The sequence below is a fragment of the Ambystoma mexicanum genome, chromosome 14 (genome assembly GCF_040938575.1).
Source record: "Ambystoma mexicanum isolate Mex_15411 chromosome 14, UKY_AmexF1_1, whole genome shotgun sequence".
Classification (NCBI taxonomy): domain Eukaryota; kingdom Metazoa; phylum Chordata; class Amphibia; order Caudata; family Ambystomatidae; genus Ambystoma; species Ambystoma mexicanum.
Genome location: NC_090940.1, coordinates 85,613,616 through 85,637,846, shown reverse-complemented (window position 1 = coordinate 85,637,846; position 24,231 = coordinate 85,613,616). Strand labels below are relative to the sequence as shown.

The 24,231-nt window shown below is 45.9% G+C and overlaps 1 protein-coding gene across 1 annotated transcript in view; it reads left to right on the top strand.

Annotated features, from left to right (window-relative positions):
- Positions 1-944: 944 nt before the first annotated feature.
- The window catches only part of FMN1 (formin 1), a 1,014,107-nt gene continuing 990,820 nt past the window's right edge, over positions 945-24,231 (top strand). Inside the window, exon 1 of the mRNA XM_069638563.1 lies at positions 945-1,227. The gene's annotated coding sequence lies outside the window, so the exon portion shown is untranslated. The remainder of the gene's footprint in view (positions 1,228-24,231) is intronic.

The window sequence follows — 24,231 nt, the reverse complement described above, 5'->3', positions numbered from 1 at the left end:
TGCTATGTATATAAAAGAAGGCTTGAAAAATCCCAAACCATAGTAGTACGCAAACAAATATATAAATGCTCAAATACATTTATATATTTGTTTGCGCACCTTACTATGATTTGTGCACTTTTAGGCCACGCCCGCAATGGAAGCCACGCCCCCAAACGAGGGCCCCCCCTCAATTTTTTACCCCACTTAAAGCACTGTATACCCCCCTGTAAAGGTGGGCTTTTAATGTAACATGATGTGTACACCTAAACTTGAGGGGGATACAGTTGCACACGCTGTTAGTGCTCAACACCGCAGCCTGCTCAAAACTATCATTTAAATCATTTAAGTATTTAGCTCAGCCATATATGCCAACCCTCCCGATTTAGGTGGGCGACTCCTGATTTTTCTGTCAAAAATATTGCTATTTTTCACTTTCCCCAGCCTAAAATATCCCTTATTCTCTCCCTTTGCGTAGCAAAATCTTCCTTCTTGACCGATCCAAAATGTATGCCTTGGGGCCCTTTTCAACCACTCATTGTGGAAATGGTAATTGGGGGAATGAAAAGCAGGCTAAAGTGCTGTGGAAATAGGTATATGTCACTATCATTCCATTTGGTCATTTTAAGCTAAAGCTTTTTTGAATTAAGCTATTTGCGAATTAATATTGATTAATAAGCGGTACGCCGTCTGGCTAACCTGACAGGCGTGCTCGTCCTCAGGTTCCATTTCCCGCCTTTTTTCAACCGCTCGCTTTCTCTCCCACACCACGCGCTTTCTTACGTCACACTTCTTGGTGCGGACAAACTGTACGCGAGGGCAAGCCGATCCCCATTTCCGGCACCCCTATTGGCCCAAAGTGTACCCTCGGCCCGCCCCTTGACTGTAAGCACGGTCCCCCCCTCCGCCCGCCCACAAGAGGGGCGAAGCCGCCACGCCATTGGCCCGTAGGCCCGTTCGTCTGGGGCCGCAGGCGGCTGTCACAGATCCAGCAGCGGCGCTCGGACTGGCTCGCTGTGGATACAATGTTGCCCGGCGGAGGCTTGGCGCAAGCAGAGCGGCGCGAGGCCAGCTGGGCGGCGAGAGACTGGCGCGCGGGCGCTCTGCAGCAGCAGCAGCCTTCCCCTGGGCAGACCGCGAAGAGGCGGCGCGCGAAGTGCACGCTTTGATAGCGCGATCCTGATGGGGACGGTGCCCGGCCTGCAGGGGGCACCTGCAGCTTCCAGAGGAGCCCTGCAGCCCCCATAGGTACAAGCCTGCGATGTAATGTTCCTCCCCTGCCCCCCGCCCCCACCCGAGGAAGTATACTTACTCCACGCTCATAATGCACAACCTCGTGACTATGTTAAATTGTGTGTGTGCCCCAAATAATCAATTAACCATTATTGTGCGTGCGTGTGTGTTTGTGTGGTGCACCCTGGGGTATTGAGTACATCAGTACCACATGATGTACATATATATATATCATATGACGCTAGAGTGCATGTCTGTCCCGTGGGACATATCGAATGGTGTCCTAGATAGTCTACATCACATGATATATGTGAGCTCTAGAGTGCAGGTGGGTCCCTTCATCTATGCCTATATGCCCATGATATATAGTATATGATTAAAGAGTGTGTAGATGCCATGTTATATTGGGCATGGAGTATTTCTTTCTTTATTATTAATACCCATCACAGGGAAAGCAATGCCTCTTTGGCACAGCATGTGTGCCCCTCATCTATATGCGCACAGAAAACTATTGCAACATGCATTTGGGCCGCATAATATTTGCCCGCATGACCTACCGGGTTCGAGTAAGTACCCCAGGAGCATGTATGTACCCAAGAGAGGGTGTCCACGCGTGCCACCATGAAATATAGACAGGTAGAATACACTTGCCCCCAGATGTGGTGCACATCAGGAATGCTATGGTGGTATATGCTTGAATGATGTGCACCCTATGTGTGTAAAATGTATATTATAGGGGGTATCTGCGGTTCCATTATAAATATCCACAAGTGCCCTGTGCTATATAACCCCCTTTATCTATTATATAATCCGCGTGACCCAGGGTATATAGCTGCAGCAACTACAGAATGCACGTGTGCGCTATGCTGTATACTCACGTGAGTTATTATGGAATGCGTGTGACCCATGAAATGTACGTGTATCTATTTATTCAATTGGTCATTTATAGCGCGCTTAATACCAACGAGTGGTTGGATTCGACCCTGTGTTGCGACGCGTTGCCTTCCTTCGAAGACAAACGCGTTGCCCCCGAGCTATCCTTCCTGCATTACATGACTTACATAATGCACGTGTGCCTTTATAAATAAACACACACACACGTTAGCGGGAGCCGTGTTTGTGATGGCACCAGAAAAGGTATAGAGTGCAAGTGTCCCTCACATGGTACACACCCGCTAAACGTGTAAGCGCCCCGTGTGGCATACCCACATGACTTTGTGTGTGTCCCGCCGTGGTGTGTACGTGCGCCATGAAACAGATGCACCAGTGCACGGGGGACGCTCCTGCACAGCCCATGCCGAGGGTTTGGTGTGCCTGTGCCCCCTCGGCCCCGCGTCCCCTGGGGTGCGTGCATGCGTGCGTGCATGCATGCATGCTGCTGCAGCATGGGGCTTCGGGAGCCGGCGGGGGTTCTTTTGCTTTCGCAGCTCTGCGGTGCAGTCGGATCTTGGCGTCCACAGGACACATCTGCACGGTATCCGCAGCCGCCAAGAGATGCAGCAGAGCAGGGATCGGCCGAGATCAAAGGCACACATCCATATATGTCCGTATATGTCGAGCAGTGGGAGTATATTATTTTGCTAGAAAAAAGTTAAGGTGACTTCCTATAAAACGTGAGTCTAAAAACAACGGGGATTGGTTTTCGGGGTGCACAGCTTCTGGATAATTAAAGGTTACTTGTGTGTGAAAAACAAACTCGTAATCAAAGCAAACAATGTCGAGCTATGGGTTTCTAAGGAGTCATTTTTCAGCCTGCATACCAGGGTTTACAACCTTTGGCTCTCCAGATGTTTTGGACTACAACTCCCATCAGTCATAGCAACCATAGTCAATGGTGATTGATCATGGGGTCTGAAGTTCAATAAAAAAAAAATGGGGCGTGCCTCATATTGCAGACCCCTCCTGCTGTATTGCAATCCCCATATAAAATACATGTATTTTTCATCGATGATTTTGGCCATTATATCACTTTTGAAATGTCACAAAGTTTGCCACCAGGGCAGGTTTCTGGCCATATTCGTTGCGTGTAAAGTGCAATGTTACCTCAGTTATACTCTCGTGAATGTGGTTGTGTTGCCAGATAGGAGTTCTTCAATCCACTTGCTTCTAAGCGCTTTGCGTGCCAACACAATTAGTTTCTCAACACACTGTCCTGTTGTTAGCATTGTGTTCTAGGCTCAATAAATGCCCATGTTACCTGGCCTGCGATAAGACGGCCAGGGGGCTCTCCAAAAGAGTTCACCATGATTTCCAGGCGCTTTGGATGACAAGGAGCTGTAATCTTCACTGGTGCAAGACTGGCATTTCTGCTCTTTTCCCTCGTTTCAAGGCGCTGTGCGTGCCTCACGTCGGTGTACTCCCATAACCGGTCCTGCTATTATACGAGGCTGGTTCACGTTCACTGTTATCCATAAGTCCCCTGTCTACCTTTCCTCGGCAGGCTCTGCTTCCTTCTGGGAGGGGTATTCCTTGGGTTTGCGTTGGTTTCTCTGGGCATTCTGCGCGTCCGATCCACTCTACTCGTCCCTTTATTATCTCTGCAGGCGGCCCTCTAGTTACCGTAGTTTCTGTGTGCTATGCAGGCCGTGTTGCAAGTCCCTGTGCCACAGGCTGTTCGATTACTAGAGGCTTGCTGTATTATCCCAAACAATAGTTTCGAGGCACTGTGTATTTTCGGGCCACACACCCGCATTTTCTTGCATGACTGCAAGAGAGAGAGAGAGCGATTGGGTTCACCGCTTGCTAGACTTGTTTTCGGTGTGCTTTCCGTGGCCATTCCACCATTTTTAAGAGATTTTTCTTCTTTGTGGACCGTACTAACGCGAGAAAAGCCCCCCCCCCCTTTGCCTTGCTTTCTAGGCACTATGCGTGTCCAGGCTAATCTTGCACCTGCTGTATTTCCTCACCACGACCTGCCCTACCTCGAGACGGACTGTCCACTGTTGCAAACGTGCCCTGGTTTCTAGGTGCTATACTTGCCCTGGTTTCTAGGTGCTATTCATACACGGCCTAACATACATCTGCGTTTCTTTCCATCGCTGGCCCTGCTCTAGTCCGAGACGGACTGTCCACTGTTGCAAACGTGCCCTGGTTTCTAGGTGCTAATCATACACGGCCCAAGTATGCGTACATGTGTTAGTGCTAGATGGACACGCACCCAGTTTGCCTTCTTTTCTAAGCACTGTACACTGTTTACCATAAGCCCTATAGTTGGTGTCATGGTGTGAGATAATAGTCGCATTATTGCTTCCGTTTCTATGCGCTATGTGTGTGCGTGTTTCCCCTCCGCTCTCCCGCATGTGTGCGAGATGTGTATTTCAGTAGCTCCATTTGGGTTGTAGGCCATGCCACATATTTACCTCACCTGAGCGTGCATTAGTGCAAGCCGGTACTATTTACCTCACCGGAGCGTGCATTAGTGCAAGCCGCTCACTACCTCATCGGAGCATGCATTAGTGCAAGCCGGTCACCATTTGCCTCACCAGAGGGTGCTTAGTGCAAGCCGGTCACTCATTTACACTGTTTCACTCCATGTTCAGGCACTGTACTTGCTATTTTTTGCGGGCCCCGTGTATGTGCATGTCATCCCCAAGGTCCTGATTTGTGGATGCGTCATACTTTATTCTGTTTCTAGGCGCTACATTTGTAGCCGCAAAGCAGGTTTACAAAAGCGTTTTTCAATGGCGGAATCGCTTTAAAAACGGTTTGCAAATCATTCCCTGTGTTTGGTTTGTGTGTAGCTTTTTTGCCTGAACATTTATTGATAAGAGTCCCGTGTTTGATTCAGTTTCTAGGCGCTACGCTTGAAGCTTCTGTGCGCTAGGTCTTTGTATCTTGTCCCGGACCATTATTTGAGTGAGTGTGGCGATTTCACTACTCAGTTCAGTTTCAAGGCGATGTGCTTGTTGTCCCCGTGTGCTCTCGGTGTCCACAGTATAACTCGCCAGGTCCCGCATCGCCTTTCAGGCGCCTCCCTGCCCCCGTGAAACCCAAGTGCGCCGCGGGAGCGTTAATGGACCCGGCGCTCGCCGAGGGATGCAGGGATGCGGGCTTCTCGGAAACCAGTGACTAACGCTTCATCACTGCGAGAGACTGACGTCACTGCGAGAGACTGGCATCCAGCAGAGGCTAGGGCCAAGTGGAGACACGGGGGAGGGGGGAGCAGTGCATGGCACCCAAGTAGAGTCCCAGGACCCTATCCCAGTGCAGAGCAATGCACTGTGCAGCGGCAGCCGTGTGCCCCCAACTGAGACGAAATAATCCGTGATCTTTTAGAAAAAAGAGGGATTGGGTGAATGAAGTGTTCACCTGTTTTTCATTTATTTGTTACTTTTGGCTATCCAACAAGCCACAGCGTCTGGCATAGGAGTACTGGATGGGAGGGAGATGGGACATGAGGAGGGACACGCAGCTTTTGGGATGGAGTTGGCAGATTTTCCCCACACACTGACAGGCCATGGTCATGCTTATCCCTATGGCCATTCCCCCCCCCCCCCCAACGCACCCACCCCATCCACAATATACCATCGGGATCTCTTTGAGCTAGCTTCAGCGCAAGTAACATTAAACTTTGTTTTTGGCATGGGATTCCATTGTTAAATGCATCTGTAAATGGGCACCTGGTGTAAGGAAATGTCTTCACCAGGTGTGCCTCCAGCCACTTGATTTGTAAGCAAAATCATTGCCTTGCATTGGGCTCCTGTTAAAAATAAGCACTGGCAAAGCCAACAGTTTTGGTTCTTTTATAAACATTAGGTAGTCATTTGTCAGGCACTGCCATCCTATGCCAAGATATAAAGACTACTTGCCAGCTGTTGTTATCGCATTGCTAGTTAATACCATTACGGCAGTGCCTGTAGGGCAGTGTGTATATATATATAGGTCTCAAACAGGGCTCTCTGTTAGCATCATCCATCTTCAACTACTTCATACATGATCTTCAAGATGCATTTAGTGATATTCTCTCTGATTCCCCAAAACTAGGTATACATACTATCAAGGCACTCATGTATGCGGACGATTTGGTTTTAATTGCTAAAACACAGATTGGCCTACAAAATGTTCTAACAACTTTCGAATATTACATTCATTTGAATCAACTGAGAGTTAACACCAAAAAAACGCAAATTGTTATCTATTGCCCCAAAAAATCAGGGTCAAGGCGTTTTATATGGTCAATTGATCAAGTAGTATTACAAACAGTCCCTCACTATATCTATTTGGTTATGTGTTTTGAGGGTACTGCGAATGTAAATTCCCAGTTGGAGTAGCTTGAGAGAAAGCTTGACACAGCAATAGCACAAGCTAGTTTTAATCATGGCAAAATTTGGCAAATTTTCTATCAAGCCAGTCTGGATTTATTGGATCCAGAAGGCAATCCCGGCCATATTATATGGGCTAGAAACATTACCAAGTACCACTGCCCTTGAATTTGATAAATGGGAAGCCACATTTTGGAAAGGAATCCTGCATCTACCAGGGTGTGTCCCCAATGCATGGATTAGGTATGAGCTGGGCCTGGTTTCCCTTCGAGCCATCTATAGCTGGAGATTATGTGCTTTATTTAGGAAATGCCTGCTTTCGACCTCAGCAGAATCCACTTTGCAATCTCTCACTTCTTATATGTTTTCAACCAGGGATAAATTTGTCACAGACTGGATGAGTAAAATCAACTATATCACATGCAAGGCTGATTTTACTCTTGGACTTTTGGTCACCTTTCCGACTAAAGCCAAAACGAAACTATACCAGACAGACTGGATAGATACACTTGACAAATGCTTACAATACATGGGAGGGGACCATGATAGATTTCCACCAAAAAAATTAAAAATCTTGCCCCCATATCTTTTAAGATCACCAACTCCGACTTATAGACATGCAATCATGCGTCTACGCTTTAATCTCTGGCAGACGCGAGAGGTCTCAATGAAACGGCGACTAATCCCTGTAGGCTATAATATTTGTCACTTTTGTGCCACAAAAGGCGTCCCTGAGACTCTACAGCACCTTATAACTCAGTGTCCTTGTCTGATGTTTCAAAGACAGACACATTATGGGAAACATTGTCTATATTTTGAAAACCTAAGTGAAGATATATGTTGGACTATTATTCTTAGCTGTAATAAACCAATAATTCAATATGCTACAGTAAAAATGTTTATTGAGTCTCAATCTAACACCAGAGCCCATTGTATAGTCGTTCTCAGGACGGTTATACATTAGGTCTTCTCGGACCTATTACAAATAAGTGTATCAATGTAGTCTATAACTGCATGCACAGAAATACTCACCAACAAGCCATGAACTATGAATGTGCAACAGGAATGAATTATGAATTGTGTGTGTGTATGTATATATATATATGTAAGGATCATGAATTGTAAATAAGTGTTAATGAAGGTTATAAATACACGCTCAGAAACAATTAGCAACAAATATGAATGTGTAACAGGAATGAATTATGAGCATATACATATGTAAGGTTCTTGATTTGAAAATGTTTTGATATTATTTTAATTTTCCCTTTTCTAATTGAAATTTTACTGTGAAATTGTTTATGATGTACTAATTTTTACTATTGTAAGGTTGATTAAATTCAACTAATTCAATAAAAAAATAGAAAATATATATATATTTTAAAAAATGTGTTTTTATTAGGATTTTCTTTACACCATACGAACCATAATAACAACCAAGAAATACCCCCCTCCATCCCCTCCCACCTCCTCCGGAAGGTGTCTCTGTGCATGTCTTTAGGCCTCAGCCTCCATACCTGTAACCTCTAACTAAACAAGTCGAGGATCCTCATTTTATGTGGGCACCATTGTGCCATGTAGACTCCCTGTACGTAATTAAGGGCTGTGCCCCAGTCCGTCCAACATTTCTGACGTTCCTCCTGGATATTGTAGGTGATTCGTTCCATTGCAATATGTGTCCACACTCTCTGTAACCATTCGTATATTGTCGGTGGGGCTCTCTGTTTCCATTTTTGGGCTGGCAGCAGATATTTTGAACGTATATCATTCTTGCCAGTTTACATTATGCCCGGTTAGTAGATCCACTTTCCAAAATACCCACTTAAAAAGTCATTACTAGGTTACCTTTTTTTAACATTATATCCAGTTATCCAATTGTATTAGGCCCACTTACTATATCAATCCCAGGTGACATCATGCCGACTTGGTACACCACGGCTGGGTTCCATTATGTCAGTAGGCAGTGTTTGTCTTGTGCAGCGAAAGTACCAGGGCCACTGGGATGAGATGGGGTGACTGCAGTGTTCCATGCCTGAGTTTCAGGCAGGGCCATTGCTGTGTTTTACATGACACTGTTTACATGCTTTTCTGCTAATAGGTCTAGTGATGGGAAGAGGTGATTCCATTGCAGAATGGTGTGTTGACCTCACACGTTTTCAGTGCAGAATATTCATCGCCAAGAAATTCACCTGCAGTATATCATTAAAAAAAAAGGCACAGGTAGCAAGTGTGAAAAGGTTTTTTATGGGTGGGGTTGGGAGTTAATGGGGGCGGCAGGGAGGTTACCCCACATTTTTGATGATGCTCTGAATTTTAAAATGATGAAACTTCAACAATGAAACATTGGGGGGATGAACAAAAAAAATCAGAGGAAGAAACACATGGAACCCTTGTGGTTAGGTGGGAAGGCTGTTCCTGCTGGTCTATTAAAGGGGGCGTTGTAGCGCAGTCTCACAATTTTTGAATTGAATCAGGGTGAATCGCTAGGGTTGTGAATTGTTGCTGGAGCATTGTATAGGTTTTTTTACACGCTGGCGGGAGGGGAAGGAGGTCTTTGTTGTGATAGATCAGTGGTGGACAACATGCGGCCCGTGGGCCAAAGGCGGCCCTTTAGGACATTATTTATGGCCCTCCAAGTCACATGAATTCAATGATGAAGTGCTGCCTGCTCTAACGTCAGTCGGTCACTAAGGGCCCGATTCATGGAATTATTTGCACTGTAAATAGGGCACTTGCGCGCGCAATTGCACACAAATCCACCTTCTTCGATTCATAGAATCAAATGTGCTGTACTTTTGGACTTGCGTTGAATTTGTGCTAGCTCACCATGTCTGTGCGAGCCGCCGAGGGCCTTGCGCGAGACTCCATGCAGAGCATGGCCGTGCCTTGCGCAGAGGGCTGGGAAGGGGGCGTAACACCAAAAATGGGGAAAAACTTGGAAAAAGTGGGAGTTCTGAGGGACGGCCTGCAGGCAGTCCCTCGCACACCCACTATTGTGTGGAACAAGGCGTATTCATGGATTTCATCGCACAACCTCTCGTCTGGGAAATGGACACACAAGTCCTCCAGATGATCGGCCACTCGAAGGCAGGTGTAAGTACACTTGTGCATAGGAATTTCAGCATCGAGGTGGGGTTGCATGTCGGATTTTTGGGGTGTGTGTACTCAACTGGGGTTTTGATGTAACTTAGGGGTGCGCATAAGCAGTGTAGCAGGGTGCAGGTTTGGTTTACAAGGATTTGCACACAGATTTTCTGAGTTTAGACCAAGTTACGATTTTTCATACGCACTTTGCCGGGGTGCCGGGAACAGTTAAGGGGGACCCTGCGCAGAGTCCCCAAGATGCAGGTCTGCTTGCGGGGGACTCCACAAACTGACTGAAGGGTGCGTGTATTTGCACCCGGGGAGTGCGCAAAGCTAGCTGATCTGGCAGTTTATGCTTTGCATGTGGGCGTGTCAGGGGTGTTCTGGTTTTACTTTCCGCAAACAATTCCATGAATACGTGGGCACACATTTTTTATCCTGAGCACAGGCTTGCGCAGTGTCCTTGATGCGTGGCCCTTGCAGGATTTCTGCGCACATTTCCATGAATCGGGCCCCAAGTCTGTTTTATCAGGTGTGTGAAGCCTCTGTGCTCCAGTTTTTTGTCTTTTTTCATCACAAATTAATTCCTTATGATATGATATGGCATTTATAACGCACCTATACACAAGTGTTTCAAGGCGCAACGAGGCAAGGGGGGAACAAAGGGAGGACAGATAACGATCTTACTAGGCCAGGTGTCATTCAGATCGCGCAAGTGCATGGGAAGGGGGGAGAGGAAGAGTGCAAGGGGGGAAAGGGAGAGGGGGAAGTGCAGTACCTGGGAAGTGGAATAAATAAGATAAATAAAACACATTAAAACATTTTTAAAAAAAATTAAAAACAGGCAAGTGCAGGAAGTGCGGACAAGTGCTGGAAAGGGAAATGTGACCCTGGGGGCTTTTCAGCACATAATCAGCAAGTATAGAAGATTCTGAAGAGATATTGCAATGGGAATGTTCTATCACTTGGCAAAGATTTACAGCTATACATCAGTTTCAAACCAAAAATGGTATTGATGCGAGCGCTGAGTATTTGCAATTGCATCAGTCACAGTTATTTGGAGATGGAAACTCCTAGTGTCGAGAGTACATGGTTGAAACAACCTCTGGGTTTCTTCAAACGTGGCACATGTGATATGTGCCAATTTGCTCATAATAAAGACTATGATCTGCGGTAACATAAGTGAGTTCGCTTTAATGTTAAGCTCACACTAGTGCTATTTATCCTTGGGCACCATTCAGTGTTTTTTTTACTCATTGACGTCATTTTTACAGATTGACTAAACCATACAAGAGCCTTTTCTGAAGAGGACTATTTTCTGCTTATTAATGGCCCTGCATGACACGGTCAGTATTGCCAGTGACTGATCACGCACTGGCAGTCTCATGAGATGCATGCATTCACACTAGAGACTGACATTATCACGAGTCGGGAGTCCCACCAAGAGGCCCTCCACATGACTGCGTGCATGCTTTGTATTTTTCAGGCTGGGACATCGGCCTTAATGGAAATGTGATTTGAGATGCTCAGGATTACTTCTCTCTCTAAAAAAAACATCGTTTTTCTGTTTTGTGCTTTGTTTGTTTATCCCTCTCTCCGATTATGTATTCTTTCATTGTTTATTTATTGGAATTATTTTGACTATGATGCTCAACCAATGTGATTATTGTGTGGCAGTTACATATACCAGGTGTATTGCAATGATTGAAGCAAATTGCATTGAACTGACAACAAATGGGCCACTTTATTAACATCACATATCAGATTGTATGTTAGGTGTTATCTTACTTTTTGTTCATGACAAGATCCAATTGTATGAAATTAAGAGCCCTGAGGAAGAGAATCATTTCTCGAAACACGTGTCAGCTCAGTTAGTTCTATGAGTGATGTCTTATGTACTTGAAATGTGTCTCAGTTAGTTCACTGTGAATTATGTCTCGTGTGTTTGAAACTGATTTCACATTAAATTTGGGATTTACATACCTTGCACTCCAGATATTCAATTTGCATATTGTTTAGGAATTGTTGATAGCAACGAGACAGGAAGTAAGTGGCGCATGATAGACAGAGACAAGAAGTAAGTGGCGCATGATAGACAGAGACTGGAAGTAAGTGGCGCATGATAGATAGAGACAGGAAGTAAGTGGTGCATGATAGACGTGTATACTCTTTTGTTTAATTGACCCTATATGGTAGGCTAGGGAAGTCTTCATACCATGCTCAAGTCCCTTGTGACAATATATCACATACAGGGGTAACCGCCTGACGATAGTTGAAGCATACTTTTATTGCTGTATGCCATTATTCAAAACACAAGGGGATTAATTGGTGCTTGCAAAGGTCACCACTATTCTAAACTCGTGTCAAAGTCTAAAGGATCCCAACGGGGAAAGGGGCTCCATGCACATTCATTCGTACATGTAGACACAAAATGTATACATGGTGTAAGTTTATTACAACAAATATATTCACCAAGGTTTAATCAAGGTATGAAAACTGGATGCTTTCAAGAACAATCAAGTAGCATTTTCTAGGAACATAAGCCCTAAAGGCCTTCTGCAGCGAAAAGTTTGGCCACTTTTGGTCACCTATAGCTAATAGACTAATATCGAGATACATAGAGGTTTTGCCCTGATTCTATAAGGACAAGCAACTTTTCTATATGTTTGCGCTTGCACTAGAGAAAAGATCCCATTAGACATGTTTTTGCCTTACTACAGTCTATCACCATACCTCACTGCACTTAACTTTTGTAAATGAATTTTATGTTCTCTTTTGCATTTAATTGTTTGTCTTTTCTATTTTGCATTTATATTCATCAGTCTACAACTAATGTGAGGTTTTGATTGCATATAAATATTGTAAACTTTTCGCTGCAGAAGGCCTTTAGGGCTTATGTTCCTAGAAAATGCTACTTGATTGTTCTTGAAAGCATCCAGTTTTCATACCTTGATTAAACCTTGGTGAATATATTTGTTGTAATAAACTTACACCATGTATACATTTTGTGTCTACATGTACGAATGAATGTGCATGGAGCCCCTTTCCCCATTGGGATCCTTTAGACTTTGACACGAGTTTAGAATAGTGGTGACCTTTGCAAGCACCAATTAATCCCCTTGTGTTTTGAATAATGGCATACCGCATTAAAAGTATGCTTCAGCTATCGTCAGGCGGTTACCCCTGTATGTGATATATTGTTACCTCAGCCTTAGGTTCCGCCAGTTGGGCTGTCCCTCCAGTTAATACAAGTCCCTTGTGACACAGGCGTTCTATATTAGGCCAAGTGCATAAATCCGGTTGGGCTCCCCATTGTTTTGATTAATTCGATTATTTAATATCCCACAATTTTCTTGTATCTTCCTGCGTTGACTGCCTGAACTCAACTCCTTTTACCAACATTCATTGGTAGATACTCCAGTTTCCTCTTTTGTTGTCCCCCACAGACTTCACCCAAGCCCCACCCCCACCCCCAACTGGACAACAGTTTGTCATGTTATTGGAATCTCAAAACATGCTGGGCACTCGTTTTAGCATGAAATCAACATCATTTATTTGCTATCAGTTGTAATTGCCATTAGCAACCCATTCACTAAGAATGGGGCCTCTCAAAAAAGCGCAAATGAGGCACTCAACCGGGATGCCAGATGTGCAGGTCACGTGATTCATGAAGGTCACGTGGTTCATGAAGGTCACGTGGTTCATGAAGGTGTCTTGTGCCTTTATTGGAAGCCTAGACGGGCAGCTCAATGATGTGGAGGCCGGCTTCTAGGAATAGGTATTTGTAAGAATTCACTGGCTTTCAACACGTACCTGGGGGTGCAATTCAACACGACCTCTTTGTATTCCTAACTCTGACAAAGTCGTAGAAATGTGTTGGGCCATGGGTTGTTCTGCTGCTGTCCTGAGCTGCAGAAAATGCAGATATGGGTCACAAAGAAGCCTTCTTTGCTTTGGGCATTCCCCTGTCCCTGTTCCGAACAAATGCAGATAAATGCATTGTTGTCCCAACGCATTTTTTATTAATCCTATTTGTAAGTAAGGGGCTCACACAAAAGTTTGAGATGCCACCCAGCACATTTGCACTGTTGTGCATGGCGTGGAACAAGGAGCACCTTTGGGAATGCTTTGCATCTTTTTTCCCGCTCAAGTGCATCTGATGCACAGGCGCATCCTCCATTGCTGCAAAATAACAATGGGATTTTTACCCGATTATCATTTTAGCATTTATTGAGTGCAGACCTAGCTTTCAGAACCAACAGAGCGCTTTACAGAGGTGCACAACATTACTGTCACACCCTTCTTTCTTTCTCAACCTGTTTTTCATTGTTTGTGGTCCTTTTGGGTGCTCCTTCCTTCTTCCTCACTGATCGAGACTTTTACAGGTAGGGGTGCGAGTCTTCGGATTCCAGCGTGAGGTAAGACTGCAGGATAGCGTTCAGTATCCAGGAATGTTCAGCGACGGAATCCAGGAGGAGAGAGGGCATGCGTCCTATCTCAGAGTGCCGGGAAGACCGCGGCACCGAGCACAAGACGGGATCAGGGATAAAGGGTGATAAAGCTAGCAGAAGCAAGGCAGGAATCAGGATGGGGTTCCAGGAAAGAGAAAAAAGGGGTAAGGAACTGGAAATAGCACGGGTCAAGGACTCGATACACATGCCTAGCAACTCTAAGCAGTTGCATTGAGACGCGCAGAGCCGCGGGGGCGTGCCCGTTTTCTAGGAAGCAGAGCGTTGCGTGTAAACACTAGAGCGCAGCGTTTCTGGGCCGTCGGCCATGTTGGGACAATCACCAACCTGATGTTGCGGTACATCATGGACCAGGAAGTCCAGAAGGGCCGGAATTGGTGGTTCATGACAGCATGCCTCCTCCTAAACCCAGCACCACCGGGTTTGCCTGGATGGATTTGATGGAACCTTTGTAATAGACGGGGGGGCATTCATATTTGAGACAGGTTCCCAGGTGCGTTTGCTGGGGGGGTATCCATTCCATTCTACCAAATATTGGAGCTGGCCTTGTCTGTATCTAGAATCACATATGCTGGAGACCTCAAATTCAATCTGGTCATTGACGAGCACAGGGCTAGGTCTAGGAGTAGTTCTGGTGGACCGTGCATACGGTTTCAATAAGGAAGTGTGGAAGACCGGATGTATCCTCTTCCAGGATTCTGGAAGTTGAAATCGAAAGGCCACTGGATTAATGATTTCCTTAATGAAGAAAGGTCCATAATACTTGGGAGCCAGTTTATTAGGCCGTAGATGTCGAGGGAGAAGTTTTGAGGATAAACAAACTTTATCCCCGATTTCATATGAAGGGCTAGGTCTCTGCTTCGCATCTGCATATTTCTTGACTTCTATCCTGGCTTTCTCCAGGTGCTCCTTCGCGTCCCTATGTACGTTTACTAGTGTTTCAATCCAGGAATCAACTGAGGGAACCGGGATAGGATGTGGTAGGACAGATGGCAGAACTGAAGGGTGAAATCCTTGAGTGCAAAAGAATGGGCTCGTCTTGATAGCCGAATGATCTGAATTGTTGTAAGCGAATTCAGCTACAGGAACCAAAATTGACCAGTCATCCTGGACCTTGGTTGCAAAACAGCAGAGGTACTGTTCCAGGGTCTGATTTACACGTTCCTTTGCTCCATTAGTCTGAGGATAATATCCCAAAGATGATGCATGCTGGATGCCTAGTATTTGGCATAGTTGTTTCCAGAACTGGGATATATACTGTGGTCCTCGGTCAGAGATGATCTTGGAAGGTAATCCATGAAGCCGGAATATATGTTTTAGGAATATCCCAGCCAATTCAAGCGTGGATGGTAGTTTGAACAAAGGTGTGAAGTGAGCCATATGGGTAAACCGATCCATGGTAACCGTTATGGTTGTATATCCTCTGGATGGGGGCAATTCCACAATGAAGTCTGTGGAGATAGTTTCCCAGGGGCGTGTTGGTAATGCGGGTTGATGTAGGAGCCCTGCAGGTCTTCTGTTATCATGTTTGTTTTGATTGCACACTGCGCAGGTTTGGATGTAAGTTCTTACATCAGCAATCACCTTGGGCCACCAGAATTGTCTCTGAATGAGGCGGAGAGTGGTAGTGATGCCACGATGTCACGAATGGAAGGTATCATGACATAGACCCATGATCTTGTCTCTCAGTTTTTGTGTGGGTATTGCCAATCGTTTGTCCTTGAAGAGATAACCATCTTTCGTAACTAGGTTCCATTGATTAGTCCTGATGCAATCCTCCCAGAGATCGGAAGAGAGTGTTTCGGCTTGGACGTTTTCCAGGAGGGAATTCGCCTGTGCCACAAACAGTGTTTGCAAACATCTTCGGGAAGGCACAAGCTTCGACAGGCTCATAGTCAGGATGCTTGGATATGGCATCTGCTATAACGTTATTAGTTCCAGGAAAGTGGTGAATATGGAATTGGTACTGGGCAAAAAAGAAGGCCCAACGGGCTTGACGACTGTTTCTGCATTCCAGGGACTGTAGGACTTGCAAGTTTTGATGATCTGTCCGTACTTGCACTGGATATTTAGCGCCCAAGAGTAGATGGCGCCAGTCGGTAAAGGCTTGTCGGATGGCCAATAACTCCTTCTCCAGGACAGAGCAGTGGCTCTCGCTGGGAGTCAATGTACGGGATAGGTAGGCAATAGGATGTTCCACCTTGTCTTCGAATTCTTGTTTTAAGACCGCACCAATGGTGTAGTCTGATGCATCTATTTCCACCAGAAAGGGCCGATTTATGTCGGGTTAGGCCAAGGTAGGACCTTGAGTAAATCTTTGTTTCAGCTGCTGAAAGGCCGCCTCTTGAGCAGTAGGCCATTTAAACAGTGCGTCCTTCTTTAGGAGTGCTACTATGGGATGCACTATGTCAGAAAACGTAGGGATACATTTTCTGTAGAAATTTGCAAGTCCCAGGAAGGATTGAATCTGTTTTACAGTAGTAGGTGCTGGCCAAGAGAGTATGGAGTCGACCTTGGTAGGATCCATTCCGATTCCTTTGGAGCTCAGCACAAATCCAAGATGATGAACGGTCTGGACATGGAGGAGACATTTTTCTGGTTTGGCCAGGAGTTTGTGTTCTCGTAGACGTTGTAAAACTACATTTACATGTACCTGATGGATCTGGGGGTCATTGGAATAAATCAGTATATCGTCCAGGTACACAATGACGAAAAGGAACAGCATATCTGAGAAGACTCTATCCATAAACCGTTGAAAGAACGCAGGGGCGTTGGCGAGACCGAAGGGCATTACTAGATATTTAAAATGGCCAAAAGAGGTTCTGAAGGCTGTCTTCAATTTGTCACCTTCCTTTATCCGAATGAGGTGATACGCACCCCGAAGATCGAGTTTAGTGAAGATGACAGCACCCCAAACTGCCTCCAGGATGTCAGAAATGAGTGGTAGAGGATAACGATCCTTGAGTACATTGGTTGAGACCACGGTAGTCCAAACATGGTTGAAGTTCTTTGGTGTCTTTCTTTGGAACGAAGAATAGAGAAGCACCGGCTGGAGATTTCAAAGGATGAATAGTCCCATTTGCCAGATTGGTATCCAGGTATTCTCGTAGGGCCCTTTTTTCGGGTTCGGATAATATGAACATTCTGCCAAATGGGATCACTGCTGAAGCATCTGTGTCAATGGCGCAATCCTCAGCTCTGTGGGGAGGAAGAGCTTGAACAATGGCTGTTGAAAACGCATCCGAATATGGTTGATAAATCTCAGGTACTTGGGTAATGTGTGAAACACATAAGGGCGATTGAGATTCCGGGAGTTCACAGGAGGGTTTTGCAATGAGTCTTTAGACAAACAATGGGACAGACAGAATTCAGAACCTAGAAATAGGGATCCGGCTGCCCAGTTGATTTATGGGTTATGTTTCTGAAGCCAGGGCATGCCTAAAACCATGGGGTAGAGAGCGGCTTTTATGATATCAAAACAGAGCTTTTCCTGGTGGTTGTTTATCAAAAGTAGTAGTTCCTTGGTTTCTTGAGTAATGGGCCCGGAAGATAATGGTCTCCTGTCAATTCCTTTTGACAGGTTATATTATTTCTTTGGGTTCTCAAGGAATATTGTGACTCACAGCCCAGTCATGGTCTATAAAAAGCACCCATGGCACTGCAGTTCACTAGGGCCAGGATGGGGAATGATTCTTTCTCAGCAGGTGACAAGATTGTCTGGAGAATCACTAAGGTGTTTTGTCCTGGAGTATTCAAGGAAGGAATGGATGCGGAGCAGGCATCTCTCTCCCGAAGCTGCGCTCCGCTTAGGATCGGGAGCTGGCGTTTCCCAAGCACTGGGGTGGCGCTATTGGGCATTCTCTCACAAGATGTTTATCAGAGGCACAATACATACAAAGTCCAGTATTGATCCTACGCATCCTTTCTTGTGGAGAAATTGGTCCATGGAAGGCACCCAACTACATAGGTTCAGGATCTGAGGAACGTGGAGTGGGTGCCTCCTTGAGGCAAGGATATTCTCTGGTTGTCTTTGGGAATGTTGTCTTTGATGTTCTTTTCTCTGCCTTTCTCTCCTGGATTCTGAAGTCAATCTGTAAGGAAAGGTCCATTAAGGCCAGGAAGGAACTTGGACGGGCTACTCTGGCTAACTCATCCTTGACTTCGTCATTCAATCCCCTTCAGAATAGGGTAAAACTAGCTTCTTGAGACCAATTGGCTTCTTTAGCTAGCTGTTTGAAACGAGTCACGTACGTAAGCATATCCTGACTTCCTTGCTGGAATTCGAGAAGTCTTTCTTGTGCACTGTAGACAAGTTCTGATCGATCAAACATGGCCTTAAAGGCTTCTATAAATCCATCGTAATCATCCAAGAGTGGGTCTCCGAATTGACTAGGGGAGTCGCCCAAGTTAACGCATTGCCCATGAGGTGAGATATTATAAACCCTACCTTAGCCTGAGGAGTGGACAAATAGTAGGGTTTGAACGTGAAATGCACCAGGCAGGAGTCAAGGAAGGAACGCAGGGACTTGGAAGAGCCATCATATGTGTCCACTATACCCCCTACCAGGGCGCTTTCTTTGAACGCGGAATCCCGGGACAAGACAAGTTGTTTTAATGCTGCATTTTTCGGCCTTGAGATTTTGAACCTCTGTGGTTAATTCTTGCATCCCTCTCATGAGGTCTTGGACTGCGGCTTCCATGTCTACTTCAATATCAGTTTTTTTGGCGTCTCAATCTGTCACACCCTTCTTTCTTTCTCACCTGTTTTTCCTTGTTTGTGGTCCTTTTGGGAGCACCTTCCTTCTTCCTCACTGATCGAGTCTTTGGATTCCAGCATGAGGTAAGCCGACTGACTTAAGCAGGATAGCGTTCAGTATTCAGGAATGTTCAGTGACGGAATCCAGGAAGGAGAGGGGGCAGGCGTCCTTTGCTCAGAGAGTGCCGGGAAGACCGCAGCACCGAGCACAAGACGGGATCCGGGATAAAAGGTGATAAAGCTAACAGAAGCAAAGCAGGAATCAGGAGGGGGTGCAAGGAAGGAGAAAAAAGGGGTAAGGAACTGGAAATAGCACAGGTCAAGGACTCGAAACACACGCCTAACAACTCTAAGCAGTTGCGCTGAGACGCGCAGAGCCGCGGGGGCGTGCCCGTTTTCTAGGAAGCAGAGCGTTGCATGTAAACACTAGAGCGCAGCGTTTCTGGGCCGTCAGCCATGTTGGAAGAATCACCGACCTGATGTTGCGGTGCATCATGGACCACAAAAGTCCAGAAGGGCTGGAATCGGTGGTTCATGACAATTACAGATGCATAACACAGCACTTTACTGATGTAAACAACATTACAGATGCATAACAGATCATTTACAAAGGTGTACAACATTACAGATGCATTACAGAACGCTTTACAGGGTGTACATCTTTACAGATGCATAATGCAGCGCTTTACAGAGATATACAATATTACAAATGCATAACATAGCGCTTTACAGAGGTGTACAACATTACAGATGCATAACAGAGTGCTTCACAAAGTTGTACATTACAGATGCATAACAGAACGCTTAAAAAGGTGTACAACCTTACAGATGCATAATGCAGCACTTTACAGAGCTGTACAACATTACCAATGCATAACACAGCGCTTTACAGAGGTGTACAGTACAACATTACAGATGCATAAAACAGCGCTTTACAGAGGTGTACAGTACAACATTACAGATGCATAACGCGGCGCTTTACAGAGGTGTACAATGGAACATATATACAAGGGTGCTGTAGGATACAGAGGAGGGTTACACTTGTACCGGGTGGCGGGGAGGAGAGTGCCAGGTGGCATCTAGCGAGTCAGGTGGCCTGAGGGAGGGCGTGATTGCACAGGTGTTGAGGAGGAACGACTCCTTCTTAAAGATGTTTCTGTGTTCTCTGTATATGTGTCTTCTACCCCTCCTCGTTGAGGCCATGTACAGAATGCTTGGTCATTGCCACGGAAGCCAGTAGCAGCAGGATTCTGTTGGCACGCAGCTGCCATTATTTTCTAGGTGTTGATGGAATCTAACACAGTAGATGTTTAAACACTACAAATTCCATTGCTGTTCGGTGGCTGTAGTGTAATAAAGTGGTGTGAAATTCACAGATTGTGCAGTGTGCCTGTGAGTTCTGTCAGCTACGAGGGAAAAGTTATTCAGCTTTGTTTTTGCTGTTTTTCACATTTTGGAACCAGTGAGAAATGCTAGTATACGAGGGCACATTTACCATGTACCAGGCATATTATTGAGGGTTTGAAAAAAGCACGAATAAAACCTTCTGCGCTCACCTCCTGGCCAGCGCCAGGCAACGCAGCAATGCATTAGGGTAACGAGCAGAAAGCCTGCCTTCTTTCTCATGTGACTCAGGAAGTTGTCATTGGCCTCATTACGAGTTGAGCGCAAAGGGATACTGGGCAACGGTAAGGACACCGGTGCCCGTAATTCCTTTGCGCCCTATTCCGAGTTCCCTTAGCGGGTCCCTTCCTTAACGCCTGGTTTTACCAGGAGTTAAGGACGGGACCCGTTAAGGGACTTTAGCGCTAATAACGGTACCGCAATTTGCGGTACCGTTATTAGCGCCTTCCCCCTTCCCATTGAGCCCTATGGGGGCTCAAATGGGAATGGGGAATGGCTTTTTCAATGGGGATTTACCATTCCCACAAAGCTCAGGATAGACCAGTAAGTCCCCATTCAACGAGGGCAGACTCGGTACCGGTATTGGAGGTAGTCACCGGATTATCTCCAAAATCGGATTACCTCCAAACTCGGAATGAGTCCCATTGTCTTATAGGGCAACACTTTATCAACCCTAGAGCAACAGGCCAAGGATGCAGCACCAGGTGGGCAGCCACACACGTGTTTCACCCTCACGGAGGATCACCTGGACCGTGCAGGTTGGCATCCTTGAGACTAAAGCCTCAGGGCATGGTTACCCATCACCATCAATAGTATGGTGGCTTTGAAATAAGCAATGCCAGTGGCCATTCCTATAGCGCACATCACAAGTAGCCCGTGGCTCGCTCAGGGCAACGTCTGCCCATCCTGTGCTGGAGTATCAAAGACTCATGTCGCTCCCTATAATGCTGACATTTTTTTGTGGTGTCATTTCTGGTGCTGTGCGTAAATGTATGTGGGGTGCAAATGAGGAGATCCTGGGCGCCTTTTGCCACAGAGGGCTCTGCAAATCCTAGAGCTGGGCCCGGTGCCTCTTCTGTATTACTCAACTAAGTGGGTGAGTCTAGCCAGGGAGCGGACTCTAGTGTATGTGGATGAAGGGCCTGAGGTAAACGCAGGCGAGGGATCGAGAGAGAGAGAGAGGGGGGGTAGAGAGAGGGGGGAGAGAGAGGGAGAGGGGGGAGAGAGAGATTAGAGAGAGAGCGAGGGAGGGAGGGAGAGAGGGAGAGAGAGGTGAGAGAAAGAGAGATAGAGCGGAGATTGAGACGAGGGAGAGAGAGAGAGAGAGAGAGAGAGAAAGAGAAAGGGAGGGAGGGAGAGAGAATGGGAGAGAAAGAGAGGGAGAGGGGGAGAGAGATGAGAGAGCGAGGGAGAGAGGGAAAGAGAGAGGTGAGAGAGGGGGAAGAGAGGAGAGAGAGCAAGGGAGAGAGAGAGGGGGGAAGAGGAAATAGAGAGGAGAGAGAGGGGGAAAGAGAGAGAGGGAGGGAGATAGAAAGGGAGAGGGAGAGAGAGAGACAGGAGATTGAGTGGAGAGAGAGCGGGGAGAGAGAAGAGGGGAGAGAGAGAGGAAAGGGGAGAGAGAGTCTCGCTCGCGTGTTAGTGCGCGATCTGGAACGAGAGTTTGCACACATCTGTCTGATGTCTGTTTTTTTCCAGAGGAAGATGTAGGCTGTACAGTGGAAGCTCTCCTTGTCCATCAAGTGCTATGACTCATGGCTTGTATCGAGTGCTAAGAGGCTCTTTGCTGCGTAGGCTTGAATGCCTGGCCTGGCAGGGGCATTTATCTTGCCCTGCCTGCTTTGCTTACTCTGCTGATTGGGATGGGTGGGCGCAGAGGCCACCGGTCATGCGCTTCTTATGAGAAGGCCCTGAAATGCCTTTCTATGATCTGTTGCCATCTATGTGGATATTTCCTGCTGAGGCCGCATGACTATGGCGAAGCAGCACAGGCAGTGACAGTGCGCGCCAGGGGCCGGTACATGCGGTCTCACACATGACCAAGCCTTATGGCTGTACATTGGCATAGCTGAGACTGTGTGCAAAGGTCTGTGGATTTATATATACTGATGGCTGTACACTGGCATAGCTGAGCCTGCGTGCAAAGGTCTGTGGATTTATATAAAGGTCTGTGGATTTATATATACTGATGGCTGTACACTGGCATAGCTGAGCCTGCGTGCAAAGGTCTGTGGATTTATATATTGTGATTCTGCTAGGGCGGCATAACTCATTTAACATCCCTGATGTACAATCCCACCCACCCTCCTGGCTAAAAAAAACTTGAAATGTATTTCCAGAACTGAGTCCATTTAACAAAGATGGTCTCAAGCTTTAGAACTGCAGTGCTATGCACTCTGTAAGGGTGCAGAAGTAAGAAAATAAACACGGGCGGTGTGCTTCTTGACAAAGACCTTTATTTAAGGAACATGGGTTTGGGAAAACACCTATCTTTCCCTAATTCAAAATAATAACCTAATGTGTCTGTCAGGATGTCAAATGAATAGAAGTCCATTATTGTGTCAAAAACCTATTTCCAGCCCTTACCCTCAGAACTCAAACTAAAGTGAGAGGGGGAATGTTTCTTCAAAGGTTATAGCTTAAAGTTCTTTCCCAATTCACAAAATAAATTTACAATTGATTTTCACTTGCCTTCCAAGGATAGTTGGCTTTGCATCAGTTCCAACATATACATATAGGGTCTGATTCATGGAACTTCTTGCACGGTTCAAAGTGACTTTGCACTGCTGAAAAGTGACTTTGCACTGCTGACAGAAACCCTGATTCATGGAACTGTGCAAAGGGCATTTTTGCCGTGCAAAGTTAATTTCTGCAGTACAAAATGACTTTGCACGGATTATGCACTGCAGTTGGAGGTGGTGATAGATGGAGTTTTGGATGGAGCTGCTCTCTGAGAGATCGACATAGAGACGTTGGGATGCAGTTCTGAGCTTGAGGGAGAGGTGTCATGGTGCAGCAGAATCCGATGGCTTTGGGAGAGATCGGAGAGCTTGGAAGAGCTTGGCAGAGGCAGTTCGAGTGACCAGATCTTGAGGGGCCTGCCACTGACTGGCTGGTTGCAGAGTAGCGGGAGATGACAGATTGACAAAGACAGAGCTGGAGACAGAGAGGCACAAGCAAATGGGAAGTATGGTTTATGGCCTAGGCTGATTGATTAGAAAAGAGACTCCCACAAAGAGCTTTGGGTTTGGGAAAAGGGGAAATAAGACGGGGATTGTCTTAGAGAGTGAGTGTGAAGCATGGTGTGGATTGGAGAGGATTGATCCTGCATGAAGGAGCGGATTGCTGGATGTTGGATGCTTGCATTAGGCTGCATTAGAATCACAGGCTTGCATCACAGGCTTGCATTAGAAACCTGTAGCGCTTATAGTTATTGCATGGTAGATTTGCACCTGAAGTATAAAGGTGCAAATTGAGATTTGCAATAGTTTCAGGAATGCTTGCATCATCTTCATGCTTTGCTGTGCATAAATAAATGTATTCTATTGTTCTAATTGAATCGATTCATGTGTTTTCTTTGTGTCTTATGTTATTATGTCCATAGGAGTATGTTAGGAGTAATCTAGGAGTAACACAGTGCACAAAGGCCCTGAGATACGAAATCACTTTGCACAGGTCCATTAATCAGGGTTTGTGTCAGCAGTGCAAAGTCACTTTTCAGCTGTGCAAAGTCACTGAACCTTGCAAAATAATTCCATGAATCGGGTGTAAAATTCATCTGCTTGTTTGCTTGTTTTCTTGTTTGCTTGTTTGTTTAGTATTTATTATGCGCACCGGACCCTGGAGTATAACGGCGCAAAAAGGTAAGAAGATATACAGCTTAGAGCACAGTTACAGGTTGCAAGTTCATCAGTTACAGGGATGTGATACATGTGACGGGTAACAGGCAGTTTGGAACAAGTTCATGCATTCATTTAACATTTGTTGTCGTCAACCAGTTGATCACATTTTGCCTGAGTTTGTTAAAGGATTGTTCTAGTCACATAGTGAT